Source organism: Rhinatrema bivittatum, chromosome 3, assembly GCF_901001135.1.
Source record: "Rhinatrema bivittatum chromosome 3, aRhiBiv1.1, whole genome shotgun sequence".
Lineage (NCBI taxonomy): Eukaryota > Metazoa > Chordata > Amphibia > Gymnophiona > Rhinatrematidae > Rhinatrema > Rhinatrema bivittatum.
The window spans coordinates 6,381,204-6,399,533 of NC_042617.1; the positions used below are offsets into that span (position 1 = coordinate 6,381,204).

Genomic DNA, 18,330 nt, shown 5'->3' on the forward strand with positions numbered 1-18,330 from the left:
AAACGAACTGGCAAGCTTACGTCAACTAAAAGAAGCCTTAATTGAACCACCTGCCTTAGGATTGCCAGATGTGATGAAACCATTCCATCTATTCGTCGACGAGAAAAAAGGCATGGCCATAGGGGTATTGACTCAAACCTTAGGCTCATGGGAACGACCTGTTGCATATCTGTCAAAAGGAATGGACAATGTGTCAAAAGGATGGCCGGGATGCCTCCGAAGCATTGCTGCTGCATGTCTACTGATACCCGAAGCTGTTAAGCTAACATTTGGACAAACTTTACAAGTAACAACTCCTCATACTATCCAAGGACTACTAGAAACTCATGGGCCAAAATGGATGACAAATTCACGTCTTGTAAAGTACCAAGCTTTATTATGTGAAACTCCAGAAATTCAAATACAGGACAGTAAAAATCTGAATCCTGCAACTTTACTCCCAACCCCCACTTCAGTTACTCATAAATGTGGGGAAATTATGGCAACAGTACATTCCAGCCGACCCGACTTACGCGACCAACCCTGGCAAGGAGCTTGGACTTTATTCACTGATGGAAGCAGCCAGGTTATAAATGGAATCAGGGTCGCTGGGTATGCTGTAGTCTCTGAGGACGACATTGTTGAAGCCGAACCCCTACCCCCAGGGACATCAGCGCAAAAAGCTGAACTAATTGCGCTCACAAGGGCTCTGCAGTTGGCAGAAGGAAAAACTGTAAATATTTATACTGATTCAAAGTACGCTTTCCTTACGATCCAAGTGCATGGAGCTTTATACAAGGAACGAGGATTCCTAACTGCAGAAGGGAAACAAATAGCTAATGCATCGGAGATACATCAATTGCTAGACTCTGTATGGGCACCAAAGAAGGTAGCTGTCATGCATTGTAAAGCCCATACAGGGAGAACTGATCCCATTGCCAAAGGAAACCAATGGGCAGATAAGACTGCGAAAGAAGCAGCACGTGTGCAATCACCACATACTTCAACTCCCACTTGCCCACTTCTACAGTTCACGAATGAAACCCCCATTTATTCAGCGGAAGAAAATGATTGGGCACAAACTGAACAATTTCATCAGCAGGATGGGTGGTGGATTGTACAAGAAGATAGGGTGTGGATACCCGACACACTGGCATGGACTGTTGTCAGAGAAGCCCATAATAAAACCCATCTCGGTCGAGATGCATTAGCAACACTGTTGGCAAAAACTTACTACATTAATAGACTCTTTCAGCTAACTAAATATGCTGTCAATCAATGTGTTACCTGTGCAAGAAACAATCCCAGAAATGGACCTGGTCCAGCTCCTGGACATATACTACGAGGAACAACTCCGTTTCAAGTTTGTCAAATCGACTTCACCCACATGACTGCTTCAAAAAGATACAAAGCAATGCTGGTAGCTATCTGTACTTATACCGGATGGATCGAAGCCATACCCACGCGAACTGAGACTGCCAAGGAAGTAGTAACATTGCTTCTCCATAAAATTTTACCACGATACGGATTACCCCGGCAGATAAATTCAGATAATGGACCAGCTTTCACCAGTGAAGTCACGCGACGCCTGAGTCAAATTCTGGGCATCCGATGGCATCTGCACTGCGCCTGGAGACCTCAAAGTAGCGGAGCAGTTGAACGAGCTAACAGGACACTAAAAAATCAGCTCGCTAAATTGTGTCAGGAAACAAAGACTAAATGGCCAGACATCCTGCCATTAGCTCTACTACATGTCCGATGCACTCCACGGAAGTCGGGTTTAACACCTTATGAAATGATGTACGCAAGGCCTCCACCTCTTCCATCTTTTCCTGAATCGCTGCAAATACAAGGGGAAATGTCTCTCAGTAACCAACTCAAAGGACTATATAACACAGTTATTGCGATTCAAAATTACACCTGCGACACTGAACCATTAGTCCTGCTAACCCCGATTCATCCATACCAGATCGGGAATTCGGTGTGGATAAAAGACTGGGATGAGTCTGATTTCCTCCAGCCCCGATGGAAAGGGCCGTACACTGTATTACTAACTACTCCAACAGCTGTCAAAGTTTTTGGATGTCCTTCATGGATTCATTGGACACGTCTCAAACCAGCTTCAGCCAACTGGCAGGTCTCCAGGATTGGAGACCACAAATTAAGATTCACCCAAGGCAGGCCCAATGCTAGTCCTGAGTAAAAAGATATCAGTAACTGCAGCTAAATATTAATGTGTCCATTTCTCTCCTTCCTTTCAGAATCCATTACTTATGAATGCAACCATCTACGTCATAAAGCAATGTCACAGATTCCGACTTCCAAGATCTACGTTGCATCCATCTTCTACATTCACTTACTACTCTTCTGTACACCGACTACTTCTGTTTTCCTGTCCTTGAGCAAGAATTGCACCGAATGTATCAAGCTAATTCGTACTACCACTCAAACTGGATTTCAAGTTGTCTCAACAATCATCCACCAATCTCAACCACCAACTTCCTGTGCCACACTACCTGCTTGTGCCCTGAATACTACTCAAGGCTATCAATCCTTCCATCGATGTTTAGAAACTGGCAAAGTCATCTGTCATACCCCAACAACTCCTAAGTACTACAACATCACCCTCACTGCAGGTCTACCAAAGAGCTACACATCAAGTATTGTCCCAGAAGGAAAGGGCATCTTGTACTACATCAACTCCACTAAGGTTCTTATGGGAAGTGAAACGATTGTCACAATAACGTTCGATGCCTGTGAAGCCATTGATAAACACCCAAATGCACTCCACTGTGGGTCTCAAGCCTGGAAAAATTCCTATGTCTACAATCACAAATACCTCTGCCCATACAACCGTGCAGCTAATCCATCCAGTTGGCTACCATGCGGAGGGGACCTGACACTGTCAGGATGGGCTCTAGTTTGTGATTACACCGGAGGAGGTTACCATGGCTGCCACGGAATAGGACGGTTAACTGCAGTAAATGGTAATACAGTATCTATACAATGGCCTCTAAGAAGTGAAGGATTCCCTTGGCAAGATACTTGGGGATTTGGTATCGACGGAACTGGAAAAGACCCTATGACCTACATTACCATCACTCAGCGGAGAGACAAACCTCGTCCAATTATTCACCAGACTACTGTGGTGGGTTATCAATCCTTCTTCGATGAAATATCTCATGCCACTGAGGAACTAAAGAAACATACAATTTCTCAGCAAGTAAAAAACCTGTTTGTCAATTTGGCAGAAAACATAGCTCTCTCTCTCGAAGTCAAGAACTGTTTTGTATGTGGAGGAACAGATACAGGAGAGCAATGGCCATGGGAAGCCAAGGAAACATTCCAATCTGATCTTAACACCTTGAATACCACTGTAACCTACAACCGTAAATCTCATCCATATGAGTGGGCGCTACAGACTGATGTTATTGGCAGACTATGTATCTCTCGACAACATTCACGCATCTATACCGTGCCTGTTGGAAATTCTCCATGCACAGGAGTTCTTACTGCCAACCTTACCACCCAGACATGGTGGCAGACTGAAAATTCTACCATGCCTACTCCCATCTGGACTGAATCGACTTTGAACAAGACATGGACAGCTGCGGGCGTTGCTACTACCATTTTCAATGCTCCAGATGGTTATTATTATGTATGTGGACGAAGAGCCTATGAACAATTACCAACAAGCTGGTATGGAACTTGCTTCTTGGCTACAATTCGGCCAAGTTTCTTCCTACTTCCCATCACTGCTGGGGAAACCTTAGGAGTTCCAGTATACAGTCCCATGAGACCCAACAAACGCCGAAGCACTACTAAAGTATCCATAGGAGATTGGAAAGATCAAGAGTGGCCTCCTGAACGAATTGTACAATACTATGGTCCGGCCACCTGGGCTGAGGATGGTTCTTATGGATATAGAACACCTATCTATATGCTCAATCGAATTATAAGACTCCAAGCAGTACTGGAACTCCTGACAAATTATTCTGCCTTGGCTCTCAACATCTTAGCCAAGCAAAACACTAAAATTATAACAGCTGTCTACCAAAATCGATTGGCTTTGGACTACCTCCTAGCCCAGGAAGGTGGTGTATGTGACAAATTTAATCTTTCTAACTGTTGTTTACAGGTAGATGACAAGAGTAAAGTCATTGAGGAGATTACTGATCGAATGATTCGCCTGGCACATGTACCAGTGCAGACGTGGACTGGAATCCTTGACTGGACAGGTTCCTTACCCAACTGGCTCACTTCCATTCCAGGCCTTAAAGAACTCCTCTTTCCTCTGATACTTCTTGTTTTGACATGCATTCTATTTCCTATTTGTCTCCCTCTTATTTTTAGACATCTCCGATCCATAATTGAAAATATTGCTGATCGGCGAGCAGCTGCTCACGTCATGATGATTAATAAGTATGTGTCTGTCTCCACATTCCCTTCATCTGATTCTTCTGACTACGACACTAACAATGATTCGGATACTGATTCTGATAAAGAGTACCTAACTACTAACTTATAATTCTAATAAACTCTACCCTCTAAGCATTACCATAATGGAGCCACCGTGTTGTTGGGGTAAATCGGGCTACAAAGGGGGGTGACACCAATAGGGTCCACCCGTCTCAAACCCGTGAAGCAACCAACGACCTAACAACATATTAGGGCTCACATTCAATGTCACTGGTACTAATTCTTATTTGTCGTTTCAGTTACTTTCCAGATATAAAGTGATACTTCTGCCTTCTCTTCAAAGTTGAAGTATCAAAGGGGGGAATGAAGGGGTTCAATTTCGTGACCCCCCTGAAGTACGAACGAACAACTGAACATCCTCCGACTAATCATGCCAGCAGTGAAACGCACAGCCATCTTGAACGTACTAATATTTGCAACGCAAATGATACGTAATGCGTAGTGACGCAGTGGCGCACTAACTTTTAGCGTAACGTAACGTAACTCCATTTTGGAATAATACTTTGTATTGTATTAATATGAATGCCGATGTAAAATGTCTAACACGTCAATTAAATGACGAAACAATAGTCTGATCATAAGCTACACCTACTAGAGGACCACGCTAGCTAATGCTTGTTCAGCAATTTGTGAAATGTTTGTTCAGCAAAAACCAGAACGCATGTGTGAAAGATAAGAGTTGTAAAGTGCATAAAAGTTTGCTCCGAAGGGGGCGTGGCATGCAGTTGTACTGAGCCTTTGTCTTAGCTGCATCTTGCTGGCAATAAAAGTCTATCTTTACGGATCAGTTGTCTGGACCTCCTTACTGACTAAAAAGAGACGGTTACAGAAATAGAGGGTGAAATGACTTAGCCAAGGTCACAAGGAGCAGCAGTGGGATAGGAACCCTGGTTTGTAGTCCCCTGCTCTAACTACCAGGACACTCCTACACTTTTAGCAGCTCATTTAAACATTTACTGCATTCATGTGAACATTTGTATTGCACGATCCCACTAACCCATGAACACATGTTAAATGCATGCAAGACTGCTAAGGACCAGAATGGAACAGGAAGAAGCAGAGGGAACCTTTCCTCCTTCTCTTCTTCATCCTTTCTCCTCCCCCCTTTTTATGTTGCTTTCTTTTCTATATCCAGTTCTTTAGATTCATTTTTCTCTTACTCAGTCTCTTCTTCCTCATACCCATTGTCTTTTGGGCCTTTCTTCCCGATTGTTCCTTCTGGCTGCCCCTTTCCTCCCTTCCTGATGATATTCCTTATTCCCTTTTTTCCCCATCATGTATATTCTCTCTTTCTTTCTCTTTATCTACAGCCAGCCAGGCTGATGCTGCAGTACCAACGCCCTAAAAACGTAGGTCCAAACTGGATGCACTTTTTTTTAACATGCACACAATCACCTGGGCGTTTACCCTAAAAAGGACACGCTAGGGATAAATTGTGCATCCCTGAAGCGTCCATGGTATCAAGCGTCCAGGAAACTGGGCAGTGCGCAGGTTAGGAAGTCGAACACTCGTTTTTACAAGTGTCCGTTTCCCTAACCTGCGCACAGCGATGGGTTAGGAAAATGGACACTTGTAAATTGAGTGTCTCGTTTCCTAACCTGACTGCTTTAAAGGGGTTTTTTTGCTGCTTCTGTGGTTCCTCCTACTTAGTATTGGGACAATATTAAGTTGGAGGAACCACAGAAAAACAATAGTTTCTGCTTTTCTGTGCATGGCTTGGGGCACCTCAAAACTTAACGCCAGCTCCGGGGCTGGTGTTAATTTTTGAGCGAAAAATGTATGCGTCCAGCGCGGTAACCTTTTGCATCGGGTATACTAGCTAATAGCCTCATTAACATGCATTTACATGTGATGAGCACTATTAGCTTTGCACTGATTTGGATGCGCTTTTTGGACGAGCTAATCCTGGTATTGCATTGGGCGTAAGTCTAGCGTGTCCAAACCGCGCATTCAGTGGCGTGCTGATCTTAGTGCCTGATATTGCATCGGGCTGAGGATGTTTACCAGCACAGTTCACAGTCTGCTGCAACAGCTCAAGGGCAGATTCTGCAACAAGAGTTAAAAAATTCTTCTTCGAACTTTCAAAAATTTGGTGGCAATAGTGTAGCATATTTGCATAGGACAGTGGCCATCGCAAGAGCGGGGGCATCGCAGCACGGCAGAAAATAGCAGAGGACACCCTGGCATGCCGCGAACGGAGCGCCCGGGCCTTTATCTTCGCTGTTGCGACCGTCGGTCTCAGACGGCTTCGACCTCTGTGCCTCACCTTTCTTCCTTCTCTCTCCTCAAGCCTTGGGAAGATGGCTGCTGCCGCGTCTTCATGCCGCTCTCTCCGGTGTCCCCGGATCGACAACGGCGACGGTGTTCGCCATGATTTTCTTGAGGGCCTCCTAGGGTGCCCGCCACCCACGTCTTTATCCACGTCATGGCGGGAACCTCGGGGGCGTCCCCTCCGAGTGACGTCAGCACATCCTGGTATTTAGCCTGCCCTCCGTTTGCTAACAGATGGGCCGCTAGCGTTACCCCTTATTCAGTAAGGGGCCGAAAACGCGCGTCCAAACCCCCGAACCTAATAGCGCCCGCAACATGCGAATGCATGTTGCGGGCGCTATTAGGTATTCCCGCGCGATTCAGAAAACAAAATGTTCAGCCAAGCCGCGCATTTTGCTTTCAGAAATTAGCGCCTACCTAAAGGTAGGCGCTAATTTCTTCGGGCACTGGAAAAGTGCACAGAAAAGCAGTAAAAACTGCTTTTCTGTGCACCCTCCGACTTAATATCATGGCGATATTAAGTCGGAGGTCCTGAAAGTTTCCAAAAGTAAAAAAAAATAAAATTTGAAGTCGGGTCGAAAACCGGACGCTCAATTTTGCCGGCGTCCGGTTTCCGAGCCCGTGGCTGTCAGCGGGCTCGAGAACCGACGCCGGTAAAATTGAGCATCGGCTGTCAAACCCACTGACAGCCGCCGTTCCGGTCCAAAAGGAGGCGTTAGGGACGCGCTAGTGTCCCTAGCGCCTCTTTTTGCCTGTTTTTACCGCCGGGCCTAATTTGAATAGTGAATCACGCGCACAGGAGAGTGGCCTTTGTGCGCGCCGGGAGAGTGGGCATTCGCCTGCTCTCCTGCAGACTTTACTGTATCAGCCCGAGAGTTAGGAAGGATTGGATTGGCTCTGGTCTAAGCTGCTCTGCCGCTTCCCAGTTACCGCAGGAAGCTCTCTCTGCCCTCCGGGGTAATTCATCTCTAACCTGGGTACCTGCTCTTCAGGGGCCCTTCTGCTCTATTTCAGGTACCTATCTTGGGATATCGGGTACTCGCTCCTTGAGGGCCTGCTCTCCCTACTCTGGTGCCTGCATCTGAACTATTTCTGCCTGCCAGGACCTTCAACAATCCAGCTTCTGCTTCAGTGAGTACAAACCTTCAGTCTATCTCACCTTCAGCTTCAGCGCTCTGTGTCTATATCCGGGACCTGTCCCAGCTACGCTGTGCTGCCTATCACCTACACAAGTGTGAGACTGGTCTCCTCTGCTGAGGACCCCTGGACTACTTCACTGAGTTACCTTCACTGCTGCCCGCTCCCCGGGCAGTACTATCGAGCTGTACAATAAAAACAACTTCTCTGTGTCTGCGTGTATAGACTCTAGCCTAGTACTGCGGTTCCTCACGGGGCTCCTCCCCATGGGAGTGGCCATCACCGCAGTGCCCAAAAATCCACTCCAACACCTCATAACCACAACATTCGCCATGAACGGAGCGTGTCCCGCAGCATGCCCGTGAGAGAGAATGTGTGTGTGAGAGAGGGGAGGGTGACAGAGAGCATGGTTGGTAAGAGGGGGAGTGGGGGGGATGCTTGTGGGTTTCAGAGAGGGAGTCTATATGAGGGGAGGGGTGTGGGGGGAGGGGAGGGTGACAGAGAGCAGGAGGGTGTGAGATAGAGCATGGGAGGTAAGAGAGGGTGGTGGGATGCTTGAGTGTGGGTTTCAGAGAGAGGGAGCCTATATGAGGAGATTGTGAAGGAGTGTGTATGTGTGTGAGAGATTGGGAGCTCGTGTGTATGAAAAAGGGATCGTGTGTATGTGAGGGTGGCTAGCCTGTGTGAAGGGATTGTGTATGTGTGAGAGAGAGCCTGTGTGAAGGGATGCGTGAGAGAGAGACATAGGTAGCCTGTGTGAGGATGTATGTGTGTGAGAAAGAAAGGGAGCTTGTGTGGGTGTGTATGCAAGAAAGAGGACCCTGTATGAGGGGATGTGTGTGTGTGTGTGTGTGTGTGTGTGAGGGAGCCTGTATAAGGGTGTGTGTATGTGCACTAGAGAGAGGGAGCCATGTGTGTGAGAGAGGGAGGGACAGAGGGAGCCTGTGTGAGGGGCAGAACAGAGAGAGGGGTCAAACTCTGGGACTGGAGATAGAGTGGAAGGGGTTGAGCCTAGAGGTGGAGGGGAGAGATATTGGCAGGTGGAGGAGTTGGGACCTGAGAGTGCAAAATGGCCAGGGGAGTAGGGAGAGCGCGTGGAACGGACACTCTTACAGTGAATTTCTAGGGAAATTCTGCTCAAAATATTTAAAATTCTGCAACGTTAAGTAACAACTTTTTTTCTGTAATAATTTAAAATGTAATTACTTAAAGACTCAACTACTGTGAAGCAACTACCTCTCCTGAATTAATCACGAACCATGGAGAGAGGAGATTCAACTCACTCACCAAATCTAAAAAACAAATCTCAATAAACTTGTTATCCAACAACTAATTACCCGGCAAATGACAATATCATAAAGCTTGTTGCTCTAGTGTTGTAATCTGCAGCCTCTCACCACACAATGGGTCGCAGGCTGTTGTCAGCTTACAGAGCTTGATTTGATGTAATCATTTACTGTCATTTGTCCACCCACCAAATACCTTTATTCAATAACCCATCCTATAAACCTATTACTATTTTTTCAAAATGTAAACTTTGACTGAACGAAAACGTTCTTTGAAGGTCAAGTTCATCACAAAATTGAATACTTAGCCATAAATTTTTCATCGAGCAGCTACAATGCTTTGCTGTTCAGTTTCAACTTCCCAACATGTTTCGACTGAAATATCAGTCTTCTTCAGGGGAATTGTGATATCTCGAATCAGGCCAACATATTCATTATCTCCTAAAAATTAAAAAACCATAAATTAAAAACACTCAAAGCAGACCACACAGCCAGAAATCTAAGCTAAACCAGTATCTAGCGTAAACCATCATTCATTGTTGCAACGTATGGAAATATGCTCCACTTACCCGGACCAAATTTACCGGTCTCTCTAAAGATTCAAAAATGACGCCTCAGCGTCCTAGTTGGTCTCTGCAGTCGTACTCACTCTGAATTTAAACACATCCCGTACATTCTAGCAACCGGAAATCCGGATCCTCTATGCCCAATAAACTACATTACCCACAGTTCTATGCTCTTAGACCGCCATAGTTTCTTTAAAAGACTGACCAGTCAATGTCTTTGTTTAATCCTTCTGGATCAACCGTATTGAAATAGTAGATCCATTTTTGCTCTCTTTGAAGAAGATAACCATCAAAGTCTCCTCCACGACTCTTAGGCAACGGTTTTTCTATTACAGCAAATGTTAGATCATCAAACGTGTGAAAATGTGAAAGGCAGTGCTGTACTACCGGCGCTTCTACCTTACCGCGTGTAATGGCACTCCTATGTTCGATCATGCGGGTCTTTAATGGACGTATGGTTTTGCCAATATATAAACGGGGACACGGGCACCATAACCCGTAAATCACACCTTTAGACTCGCAATTGGTGCCAAAAATTTGTCGACGAAAATAGATAGTGGTTCCAACAGTGAACCCCTGGTAGACACAATCGGTCTACCTGGGGGATTCACTAATGTCTTGTGAACTTTCGGCAGTATGTATAATACCGGTATCTTTGGAAAATCGACTGTCAAAAATCTCTTCTCACGAGACGTAATCCAAAACCTAGAAAAGGCCATTTCAACCAAACAATCAATGTCTTTTTTCATTTCTATGGTGGGATCTTCTGATAGTCTGGAATAATAAACTGGATCATTCACCTGACGCAGAGAAATATGCGTCAGGTGAATGATCCAGTTTATTATTCCAGACTATCAGAAGATCCCACCATAGAAATGAAAAAAGACATTGATTGTTTGGTTGAAATGGCCTTTTCTAGGTTTTGGATTACGTCTCGTGAGAAGAGATTTTTGACAGTCGATTTTCCAAAGATACCGGTATTATACATACTGCCGAAAGTTCACAAGACATTAGTGAATCCCCCAGGTAGACCGATTGTGTCTACCAGGGGTTCACTGTTGGAACCACTATCTATTTTCGTCGACAAATTTTTGGCACCGATGGTGAGTAGACTCACATCATATGTTAGGGATTCGTCTGATTTGATGTGTCAGTTAGATTTTTTGACTGTACAATTATTCCCCAATAACCGTTTGGCGTTAGCTACTATTGATGTGGTTTCGCTTTATACGAATATTCCGCAGCAAGAGGCCATTGAAATTATTGCAGCTAAATTGAGTGAAGTGACATCTCGTATTCCATCTGCATTTCTAGTGAATTTGGCACGTATAGCCCTGGAACAAAACTTTTTCATGTTTAACAATGAATTTTTTCTCCAAAAGAAAGGGGTGGCTATGGGTGCCACAATGGCGCCTGATGTGGCTAACCTGTATATGGGGAATTTTGAAGAAAAATTTGTGAAAGACAATCCCTTTAACAACCATATAAAATTATGGAGATGATACATTGATGATATTCTGGTGGTATGGGAGGGTGAGCTTAGTGAATTTATAGTATTTATGGAATGGTTGGGAGGTTGTGATAATAATTTGAAGTTTACATACAATTTTGACAAGAACCAAGTAGCTTACTTGGATATTTCAATTATGTTACAACCTATGGGGTTTGAATTTTCTATATATCGCAAACCGACCGACAGAAACACGTTGTTACGGTATGACAGCTGTCATCCTCATCATCTACGCAACAATCTACCTTACGGTCAATTTTTGCGATTAAGAAGATTGTGTTCAGACATTAGAGAGTACAAATCGAAAGCCCAAGTGATGAGCCAGAACTTCCAACAAAGAGGTTATCCTCCCCAGATTGTTAGGAAGGCGTATAAGCGAGCAAGCTGGATCAACAGAGATTTATTGTTTTTGCCTAAGAATGTTCAACAAGATAATAACAGGCTGGTGTGTGTATTGCCTTTTTCTTTACAAGTTTATAAAGTTCAGAACATCATAAAAAAATTTTGGCAAATTTTACACCTACATGAAGGGTTCAATGAACTTCCCAGGTTTGCCTTTAAGCGAGGAAGAAACCTGAGAGACATGATTGTCCATTCTGATTTCGCAGATGAAAAAATTGATGGAGAGAACAGAGATCTTGGTATTAAAGGACATTTCCCTTGTGGGAATTGCACTGTGTGCACTCAATCTTTTGCAGGCAGTGTTTTACCGTTTTTTGCAAATGGTAAATTTCATTTTCGTTCTCTCACCAATTGCGAGTCTAAAGGTGTGATTTACGGGTTATGGTGCCCGTGTCCCCGTTTATATATTGGCAAAACCATACGTCCATTAAAGACCCGCATGATCGAACATAGGAGTGCCATTACACGCGGTAAGGTAGAAGCGCCGGTAGTACAGCACTGCCTTTCACATTTTCACACGTTTGATGATCTAACATTTGCTGTAATAGAAAAACCGTTGCCTAAGAGTCGTGGAGGAGACTTTGATGGTTATCTTCTTCAAAGAGAGCAAAAATGGATCTACTATTTCAATACGGTTGATCCAGAAGGATTAAACAAAGACATTGACTGGTCAGTCTTTTAAAGAAACTATGGCGGTCTAAGAGCATAGAACTGTGGGTAATGTAGTTTATTGGGCATAGAGGATCCGGATTTCCGGTTGCTAGAATGTACGGGATGTGTTTAAATTCAGAGTGAGTACGACTGCAGAGACCAACTAGGACGCTGAGGCGCCATTTTTTAATCTTTAGAGAGACCGGTAAATTTGGTCCGGGTAAGTGGAGCATATTTCCATACGTTGCAACAATGAATGATGGTTTACGCTAGATACTGGTTTAGCTTAGATTTCTGGCTGTGTGGTCTGCTTTGAGTGTTTTTAATTTATGGTTTTTTAATTTTTAGGAGATAATGAATATGTTGGCCTGATTCGAGATATCACAATTCCCCTGAAGAAGACTGATATTTCAGTCGAAACATGTTGGGAAGTTGAAACTGAACAGCAAAGCATTGTAGCTGCTCGATGAAAAATTTATGGCTAAGTATTCAATTTTGTGATGAACTTGACCTTCAAAGAACGTTTTCGTTCAGTCAAAGTTTACATTTTGAAAAAATAGTAATAGGTTTATAGGATGGGTTATTGAATAAAGGTATTTGGTGGGTGGACAAATGACAGTAAATGATTACATCAAATCAAGCTCTGTAAGCTGACAACAGCCTGCGACCCATTGTGTGGTGAGAGGCTGCAGATTACAACACTAGAGCAACAAGCTTTATGATATTGTCATTTGCCGGGTAATTAGTTGTTGGATAACAAGTTTATTGAGATTTGTTTTTTAGATTTGGTGAGTGAGTTGAATCTCCTCTCTCCTTGGTTCGTGATTACTTAAAGACTGCCATGTAAATTGTGTTATTTTGACCAATATAAAGTTTGCAGAATTTTGCAGAATCTGTATGGATGTGACCCTTAACGTTTGCCAAACTGATTATCTATTTATTCATTCATTCTTTCAATTTAATGTACCCCTTGTTATAAAAAAAAATCTCTAAACTGTGCACAGAAATTATAATATCCACAACCTATCCCAACATATTCTAAAACAAAAATGATATATTTTTTGTATAAACAAAAAGGGATGGAAAAGGTATGTGTGTGTATTAAACCATAAAATCTCCCATCCGGAGAGAGCTAGTACAGAGAGTACAGATCAGCCATGAGAAGGATGTGACCAGCAACAATACTTGACCACCCAGGTCCTACCGATGACCCCAGCTACACAGGCTAACACAGAAGCAAGAGTACTAGTTTAATGGAACAAAGTCAGCATGGCTTTACCCAGGGCAAGTCTTGCCTCACAAATCTGCTTCACTTTTTTGAAGGAGTTAATAAACATGTGGATAAAGGTGAACCGGTAGATATAGTATACTTGGATTTTCAGAAGGGGTTTGACAAAGTTCCTCATGAGAGGCTTCTAGGAAAAGTAAAAAGTCATGGGATAGGTGGCGATGTCCTTTTGTGGATTGCAAACTGGCTAAAAGACAGGAAACAGAGTAGGATTGAATGGGCAATTTTCTCAGTGGAAGGGAGTGGACAGTGGAGTGCCTCAGGGATCTGTATTGGGACCCTTACTTTTCAATATATTTATAAATGATCTGGAAAGAAATATGACGAGTGAGATAATCAAATTTGTAGATGACACAAAATTGTTCAGAGTAGTTAAATCACAAGCAGATTGTGATAAATTGCAGGAAGACTTTGTGAGACTGGAAATTTGGGCATCCAAATGGCAGATGAAATTTAATGTGGATAAGTGCAAGGTGATGCATATAGGGAAAAATAACCCATGCTATAATTACACAATGTTGGGTTCCATATTAGGTGCTACAACCCAAGAAAGAGATCTAGGTGTCATAGTGGATAACACATTGAAATCATCGGTTCAGTGTGCTGTGGCAATCAAAAAAGCAAACAGAATGTTGGCAATTATTAGAAAGGGAATGGTGAATAAAACGGAAAATGTCATAATGCCTCTGTATCGCTCCATGGTGAGACCGCACCTTGAATACTGTGTACAATTCTGGTCGCTGCATCTCAAAAAAGATATAATTGCGATGGAGAAGGTACAGAGAAGGGCTACCAAAATGATAAGGGGAATGGAACAACTCCCCTATGAGGAAAGACTAAAGAGGTTAGGACTTTTCAGCTTGGAGAAGAGACGACTGAGGGGGGATATGATAGAGGTGTTTAAAATCATGAGAGGTCTAGAACGGGTAGATGTGAATCGGTTATTTACTCTTTTGGATAGTAGAAAGACTAGGGGGCACTCCATGAAGTTAGCATGGGGCACATTTAAAACTAATCGGAAAAAGTTCTTTTTTACTCAACGCACAATTAAACTCTGGAATTTGTTGCCAGAGGATGTGGTTGGTGCAGTTAGTGTAGCTGTGTTTAAAAAAGGTTTGGATAAGTTCTTGGAGGAGAAGTCCATTACCTGCTATTAAGTTCACTTAGAGAATAGCCACTGCCATTAGCAATGGTTACATGGAATAGACTTAGTGTTTGGGTACTTGCCAGGTTCTTATGGCCTGGATTGGCCACTGTTGGAAACAGGATGCTGGGCTTGATGGACCCTTGGTCTGACCCAGTATGGCATTTTCTTATGTTCTTACCCCATTGTTCTGGGAGGAGATTATCCAAAGATTGAGGCTCTCTGGGCCCAGCTGGGCCCAGTTCAGACTATAGTGATACATCTCTCCCAGAGGCCTTCCTATCAGAAAGGCCAAACTTATACATCAGGGAATCTTAAGTGTTACGCCTGTCTGACGCAGACGGCTGTGACCGCTGTTGCTCATCTCTTGTTTTACTGCACTGACTCCACTAGGAAGACTGGCGGCCTCCGCCAGCCTGCCCACCCCTGTTCCCGGGCCTCCCTGGAAGGCGTGGACATTGCCGACCGCCATCTTACCCTTGGAGCTCCTTAGGCGCACGCGCCCGCTACCGGGTCACTCTTATGGACGTCCCCCTCGGATGACGTCATTCACCATGGACTCTTAAGCCGACTGGCCCTGCCTGCCTACGACTTGGCAACGAGTTCCCTCACTGCTGAATCCGCTTCGCTCACTACGGACCTTCTGTCCCAGCTCCTGCTTCCTTGGCGTGAGACGTCCCGGTTACCCGCTCCTCGGGGGCCCTTTCCTCGTCTCTGCCTATCAGCTCCTTGGAGGGCCTTTTGCCTAGGACTGCTGCCTGCCCCGTTCCCCAGGGCTCCCTCTGGAACTGTTACTACTTCCACTGTGAGTACTTCACTTGCGGACCATTACCTTATTCTCTCTACTGAGGAACCCTCATTGGTGTACCCCGCTCTGTGGACCACTGCTGTATCATCTCTACTGAGGAACCCTCACCGGTATACCCTGCTCTGCGGACCACTACCGTATCATCTCTACTGAGGAAACCTCATCGGTGTACCCCGCTCTGCGGACCACTATCGTATCATCTCTACTGAGGAACCCTCATTGATGTACCCCGCTCTGCGGACCACTATTGTATTGTCTCTACTGAGGAACCCTCATTGATGTACCCCACTCTGTGGACCACTACCGTATCATCTCTACTGAGGAACCCTCACCGGTGTACCCCGCTCTGCGGACCACTACCGTATATTCTCTACTGAGGAACCCTCATCGGTATACCCTGCTCTGCGGACCACTACCGTTTCATCTCTACTGAGGAACCCTCATTGATGTACCCCGCTCTGCGGACCATTACCTTATCATCTCTACTGAGGAACCCTCACCGGTATTCCCTGCTCTGCGGACCACTAACGTATCATCTCTACTGAGGAAACCTCATCGGTGTACCCCACTCTGCGGACCACTATCGTATCATCTCTACTGAGGAACTCTCATTGATGTACCCCGCTCTGCGGACCACTACCGTATCATCTCTACTGAGGAACCCTCACCGGTGTACCCCTCTCTGCGGACCACTACCGTATCATCTCTACTGAGGAAACCTCATCGGTGTACCCCACTCTGCGGACCACTACCGTATCATCTCTACTGAGGAACCCTCATTGATGTACCCCGCTCTGCGGACCACTACTGTATCATCTCTACTGAGGAACCCTCATTGATGTACCCCGCTCTGCGGACCACTATTGTATTGTCTCTACTGAGGAACCCTCATTGATGTACCCCACTCTGTGGACCACTACCGTATCATCTCTACTGAGGAACCCTCACCGGTGTACCCCGCTCTGCGGACCACTACCGTATATTCTCTACTGAGGAACCCTCATTGATGTACCCCGCTCTGCGGACCATTACCGTATCATCTCTACTGAGGAACCCTCATCGGTATACCCTGCTCTGCGGACCACTACCGTATATTCTCTACTGAGGAACCCTCATTGATGTACCCCGCTCTGCGGACCACTACCGTATCATCTCTACTGAGGAAACCTCATTGGTGTACCCCACTCTGCGGACCACTATCGTATCATCTCTACTGAGGAACTCTCATTGATGTACCCCGCTCTGCGGACCACTACCGTATCATCTCTACTGAGGAAACCTCATCGGTGTACCCCACTCTGCGGACCACTACCGTATCATCTCTACTGAGGAACCCTCATCGGTATACCCTGCTCTGCGGACCACTACCATATCATCTCTACTGAGGAACCCTCATTGATGTACCCCGCTCTGCGGACCACTACCGTATCTTCTCTATAGAGGAATCCTCTCTCCTGGGTATACCCCACTCCCCAGACCCTGTGGCACCTCCGTGTCTGTGTGACTTTCTTGCTACACTACCCGCTCTGCGGGCAGTGCCTCTCCCTCTACTCTCTCTCCAGTACCTGCTGTCCTGCACACCTATCAGCTGAGACCTCGCCTCCCGACGGTGAGGCTCCTCCCCATGGGCGGTACCATCTCTCACCTCAGCCTAGGGCCCACGAACCCACAAATCCTAATACTAAGGTGTTCAGACTCTGATGGCAACATCAGGGCTCAGGAGGCTGGGGTGGGATGAACACGTGAGCATGCAACGACCTGGCATGCAGTGGCATATGCTGCAGGTTGCGTGGAGAGAGAGCACTTGCACCTGCTCCTTCCAGCTTCCCTTTGCACCCAGAGATTCAGTCATCTTGTCCAGAGAGCCGAATCTCTGAGTTAAATCTGGAAAGTTCCCAGGAGCGCCTGTGCGCTTCCACCTTGAACAGGAAGTTTGGGGTGGAGAGAGGAGAGGAGTCTCCCCCACCTAGCGTGAGTTTTCCACTCCTGTGCGGGAAAGACTCCCACAGCAGGAGACTTGGGATTTGCTATCTGCATCGTGTGAGATGTTCGTTTGATATTCTAGGCCTTCAGACATAAATCTGTTTTGTAACTTTTCAAATGGAAAAGGTGCTACGTTTGAATGTGTCTTTGTGTCTGAGGCAGGTTTAAACAGGATTTGCCCCAAATGCTCTTTTCCCTGGGGGCTTTCAGCAGGACGAGTCCTTTCTGTGGCCTGGGGCCACCGCTAGCTCAGAAGCTCTTCCACCATCCACAGCTGTAATGTTTGCTGGTCATGTTCTTGGTAACCTGAGCTTTTCACTCTGACTTCTTTGCTGCCCTCCTCTCTGGGGTTGTGTCCATCCCACCCTGATCAGCGATCCTCAGTGCTAAAGTGTAAGGGAAAGGGATGTCAAACACTAAAATAAAAGACTGACCTTTCTCCTTACCAGTCGCTATTCTTAAAACCAGACTTTGGCAGGTTCGGTCACGGCCATCCCTTTAACGTTTAAGTAACTGAAACATCCTGGACTTACATCCAGTGCTCTTCTCCCTTGTGTCCCGCTTCACGTCCCCAGAGCTTCCTTAGTCTGGTGCAGGAACGAGCTCTGTTGCCCTGACACGCAGAGCAGGAAGTGGGAGAACGGCTGCACCCAGACCATAAAGTGCCTGACGTGGACAGGGTGCAGCTCGCAGAGTCCCCGTGCCCCGAGGACAGCGGTGGCCACGCACACCTGCTCCCAGCACGGTGCCTGAGGGCTGATGGTGAGGGCGCCCTGAGTTGCTCCGGGGCCAATAGTCACAACTGCCTGCCTTAGGGCAAACTTAG

The 18,330-nt window shown here is 45.6% G+C and overlaps 1 protein-coding gene across 3 annotated transcripts in view; it reads right to left on the reverse strand.

The window, feature by feature from the left end:
- LOC115086673 (multidrug resistance-associated protein 7-like) overlaps positions 1-18,105 on the reverse strand; it is a 139,251-nt gene extending 121,146 nt beyond the window's left edge. The window contains exon 1 of one of the 3 annotated variants that reach the window (XM_029592858.1): positions 18,038-18,105. The gene's annotated coding sequence lies outside the window, so the exon portion shown is untranslated. Of the gene's footprint in view, positions 1-17,938 lie in introns of all 3 variants that reach the window. The other 2 variants (XM_029592856.1, XM_029592857.1) reach the window with 2 other exon arrangements.
- Between the last annotated feature and the right edge of the window lie 225 nt (positions 18,106-18,330).